The sequence below is a fragment of the Lipotes vexillifer genome, unplaced genomic scaffold, assembly GCF_000442215.2.
Source record: "Lipotes vexillifer unplaced genomic scaffold, Lipotes_vexillifer_v1.1 scaffold103, whole genome shotgun sequence".
Taxonomy (NCBI): domain Eukaryota; kingdom Metazoa; phylum Chordata; class Mammalia; order Artiodactyla; family Lipotidae; genus Lipotes; species Lipotes vexillifer.
The window spans coordinates 1,174,477-1,179,741 of NW_006797029.1; positions in this window are offsets into that span (position 1 = coordinate 1,174,477).

Sequence of the window (5,265 nt, forward strand, 5' to 3'; positions counted from 1 at the left end):
TAACCACTGCACCACCAGGGAAGCTCTAGTTATTTCTTAATATAACTTTTATTTTAGAATAGTTTTAGATTTACAGAAAAACTGAGATGATAGTACAGTGTGCCCATGTATCCCACATCCAGTTTCCTTTACTATTAACATCTCAGGTTAGTATGGTACATTTGTCACAGTTAATGAACCAGTAGTGATACACTATTATAAACTAAAGCCCATACTTTATTTATTCAGATTTCCTCATTTTTTACCCAATATCTTTTTTCTGTTCTGGGATCCTATCCAGGATACATTATATTTAGCTGCCATGTCTCCTTAGGCTTTTCTTAGCTTTTGCAGTTTCTCAAACTTGCCTTTATTTTATTTTTTTAATAAATTTATTTATTTTATTTATTTTTGTCTGCATTGGGTCTTCGTTGCTGCGCTCAACCTTTCTCTAGTTGCGGCGAGCAGGGGCTACTCTTCATTGTGGTGCGCAGGTTTCTCATTGCAGTGACTCCTCTTGTTGCAGAGCATGGGCTCTAGGTGCGTCGGCTTCAGTAGTTGTGGCACATGGGCTCAGTAGTTGTGACCTGCAGGCTGTAGAGCACAGTCTCAGTAGTTGTGGCACACGGGCTTAGTTGCTCCGCAGCATGTGGGATCTTCCCGGACCAGGACTTGAACCTGTGTCCCCAGCATTGGCAGGCGGATTCTTAACCACTGGGCCACCAGGGAAGTCCAAACTTGCCTTGATTTTGATGAAGTTGATAGTTTTGAGGAGTTGATAGTTTCAGGCATTTTGAACATTGTCCTTCAATTGGAGTTGGGCATTTTGTGGGTTTTCATCCTTATCTGAGGTCAGGGCCCTGCCTCCTGGGTGTATCTGTGTTGACACTGTTTGTTTTCTCAAGGTTTTTCTTTTCTTTCCTTTTCTTTTTTTCTTTTTCTATTTTTTGGCCACACTGTGTGGCATGTGGGATCTTAGTTCCCTGACCAGGGATCGAACCCATGCCCCCTGAAGTGGAAGCACAGTGTCTTAACCACTGGACCACCAGGGAAGTCCCTCTGAAGGTTTTTCATTGGAGCTGCTAGCTGAAGCTCACAGCTCTGGCTCTGCTTTAATCTGTAGCTAGGGCTGAATTGAAGAATGTGGATTTTATCATTTTCTCTTTCCTCAAAACTTTTTGTATCACTACCGTAAATGGAAAAGCAGTTGCATTTGGAGCAAACAGGTAAAAATAAACACAAAGGAAACAATAGTGTTATTCATTATTAGCTGGCCACAGTTGCTGGCTGAAAGCACTAAACCCGAGATAGGCTGTCCCTGACTGGGTGCTTCTACGCACCACGCTTCGCGCTGCCTCATGGAGTCCTCACAATAACCCCTGTGGGTACTATTATTACGGCCATTTTATGGATTAGGAAACTGAAGTTCAGGGGCAATAACTTGCCCAAGTCACAGAGTTAGTAAGTGATGGAGGCAGTTTGAACCTAGGTCCCTCTGTCTCCAAGTTCTACACACCTATGGCTTAGAGCAGTGATTCTCAAACTTGAGCAGACATCGGAATCACCAGGAGAGCTTGTGAAAACAGATGCTGCCCATCCCCTCTGAATTTCTGATTCAAGAGGTCTGGAGTGGGCCTGAGAATTTGCTTTTTTTTTTTTTTTTTGGCCACGCTGCACAGCTTGTGGGATCCTCGGCAGTGAAAGCTTGGAGTCTTAACCACTGGACTGCAAGGGAATTCCAGAATTTGCATTTCGAACAAGGTCCCAGGTGACGTTGGTGCTGCTGGTCGGGGTGTCACACTATGAGAAGCATGAGCCTTGTGCCTATAGCCCAGCCCTTGGCACAGAGCAACCACCACTGAAATGTTAGATCATCTGCCAACAGCTGAGGGGCAGAGGTTGGACCAGCTGCAGGGAAGGGTGGGCGAAAAGAAAGTGAAGTGGAGTCTTAGCTCTGCAGATGACTGGCCCTGTGACTTGGGGCACATCCCTCTCCTGCTCTGAGCCTCACTCCATCTCCTCTCTGTAATAAGAGGAGGCTGAATCAGATGGGCTCTAATTTCTGCCCTGAAAGTTTCTGATTTGGAGGACAGGAAATAAAAAAGTGCAGTCTGCTCTTACAAAGAGACAGAGAAGAAATTAGAGGTGCTTCGCCTGGCCCAGAATCCCCACCCCTGACTCAGGATGAAAGCTGTGCAAGTTTGGTCTTGGCATCTGAGAATGGGCTCCAGCTACCTGGCCCCGGGGAAGTTTCCAGAGGATAGCCCTCCTCCCGCCCTCATCTGGGGCTGTGACTCTTCCCAGCACAGAGGGGCAATGTAGAGATAAGCCAGGTCACCCATTCAGCTCACCAGCTGAAAATTAGAAGTGAAACTAGACCTCTTAAAATATAGAACAGGCAATGTCCAATAGGGTAAAGATTAGGACTTTGGAATCAATAGGGCCTGGATTAAAATCCTGGCCCCACCACCTTCTGGATGTACACAACCTGGATGAGCTGCTTCAAGCCCTTTAATCTGGGCAAGCAGTTTTATCTGCAGGGAAGAGATTCTCTTGGGCTCACCTAGAGGTTGATTTATTGATTTATTTATGATGTAAGTAAATCAGTAAGGGAAAGGTTATCTTGGTTTTATGTTTGTTTGTTTTTTTCGGCTGCACCATGTGGCATGCGGAACTTCCCTGACCAGGGATGGAACTTGTGCCCTCCACAGTGGAAGCGCGGAGTCTTAACCACCGGACCACCAGGGAAGTCGGGGAAAAGTTGTCTTGTAATAAGAAGTTAAATACTAACAAAACAACATTTTTGAGGACTTGGTCTGTGCCAGGTATTATTCTAATCAGCCGATGTGGATTGACTCCCTTAACTAACTATAACAATCTTATGAGGTAGATACTATTATTAGCCACATTTTACAGAGGAGGAAACTGAGGCATATGGAGGTGAAATAACTCCACCCAGGCCACAGAGCCAGCATGTAGCTGAGTCAGGATTTAGACCCAAGCCATCTAGCTCCAGAGCCTAAAACCCTAATCACTCTGACGTGCTTCCTGCAACCCAGAGCTGAGCCACAGGGACCTTGTAGTGATGGGGAAGAGGTTTGCCACCTCCCAGAGCTTTAGAGTCTCCTATGACTGCAGTTTCTGCCTCCTGGCACATGTGAGTCCCACTGATACATGACTTTGTCACCCTCTCAGGTCAGCTTCTCCTTCCTGCCACAAATGGCTGAAGAAGACCTCTCCTACAGATGTCTCCAAGTGGGCGGGGAGAAGCATTGGTCCTCAAGATGACTTAGATGGTGGCCTGGTGAGTTATTTCACCTCCATAATCTGTTTCCCCCTCTAGGCCTTAAATAATATCAAATTACACGGGAGAAACCTATTCCCTTTTCAGTTCCAATAACCTCAAGGGGAAAGTCTTCGCTGGGGGCTAGACTTGCACATGTGTATAATTCTTGCTGACTTCCCCCTTTTAAGAACAATAAGCCCTCTTGGTTTTCTTTCCAGACTATAGCCCAAATCCCGCCCTTCCTACCACGTCCACTGCCAGAACCTGAGTGCGAGTGCTGCTTACTGGCCTCCTGACCTCCATGCTTGCTTGGCTAAATTCAGTTCTCTACCCAGTAACCAGTGTGCTCTCTCTACAGCTCAAATTCAATTATGTCACGACTGTTTAAAAACCTTCATCTGCAGTGGAGGTAAAATCCAAACTACTCATTTTGGCCTACAGGCCTCTGTATCCCACCTGCCTCAGTGACCCCATCTCCCTCTGTTCCCCCTCCTCCCGGCCTTCTGTCTACCACTCACACAAAGCCTCTCTTTACACCCACTAGAAATTGTTGGTCCCCCCGTCCTTGTAACTGGCTCCTTCTCATCATTTAGGCCTAGAGTCAAATGTCACCTCCTGGGAGAGGAGTTCCCCAACACTGTAACTTCAGCAGCTCCACCTGACTCATTCTCTACCCAGCCACCTGAGCTCCCTGGTACTGGTCTGCACTCAGCTACAGCATCTATCTTTTGTCTTTCCTACCACAGTTGGGCTGTAAGCTCCTGAAGGGCAGGGACCAACTCAGTCTTGGTCATTTTGGTATCTCCTGGGCCTGGCACAGTACCTGACCAACGGCAGGCATTAAACACACATTTATTAATTGACTGAGAGTGACACTCAGGGCTCCTGGCAAGAGCCTCCTCTTGAGAAAAGGGAGGACACCTTCCTGCCCTCAATGTCCTGTTTTCTAGATAGAGATTCCCCCGCCTGTAGGTGCTTATGAGATTTTGGAGGGTACACAAATTCCACCTTACTTATTTTTTTTTTTGGCCGTAGAGCACAGCATGCAAGATCTTTGTTCCCCAAGCAGGGATTGAACCAGAGTCTTAACCAGTGGACCTCCAGGGAAGTCCCCAAATTCCACCTTAAATAACATTAAATCATAGCGTGAGAAAGTGGATCTTCTGTTCTCTGTGAATTTTTCTGATTACATAAAAGAAAAATTCTGTTAGTGTTACTCCTTATCACTTTTCCAACACTTGCTAATCTCTGATTTTTACAAAGTCCACAGTCTTACAGTTTTCTACAGACATCAGTATCTAGCTAGATTATAACATTATACTATTTTCACTATAGAGTTCATAGATGCTTTCTATTAAAGTGGGAAGTGTTTTAAGGTAATGTTATGGTGTTCCTCTTTCAAATAAATGTATTAGGCTTTTCAAAAAAGTAAATTGGTTTAAAGACATCAAATATAGGTGTATGTGTATGTGGCCAAGGTTGTGAAGGTGGAGTGCCAATGGCTACAGCTGGAGAATCACTGTTCCAGGTAGAGCAGCCCTTTATGGAACACTAACTGGCCCCAAATGAGCCCCTGGGCTGAGTGCCATTTAGTTGGTTTTTTAGTGATATGGGAAGTTATTCAGCTGGTGTGAATGAGGGGCTGGAGCCTTTCTCCTGGACCTCAGTGCATGAATTTGTCCATCTCAGTCTATTTTTCTCCAACGTAGGGCCTTTGTTCTCTTCTGTGACTTCTGTGATCGTAGATAGAGAATGGTGGTTCTGAGACACAAAATACTTAATATCCTGGTGTCAAAGTTTCCTAGTGAAGTCAGGCCCTGGGATCTTCTCTGTCAGTCTCATAAATCAGCTTTTATTTGTCGATGCACCAAATAACCTAGTGCACAGCCTGACCATTGAAAGTCAGAGCTCACCTACATAAATTCTGAAGTAAAAAAAAAGAAAAGAGGGCTTCCCTGGTGGCGCAGTGCTTGAGAGTCCGCCTGCCGATGCAGGAGACG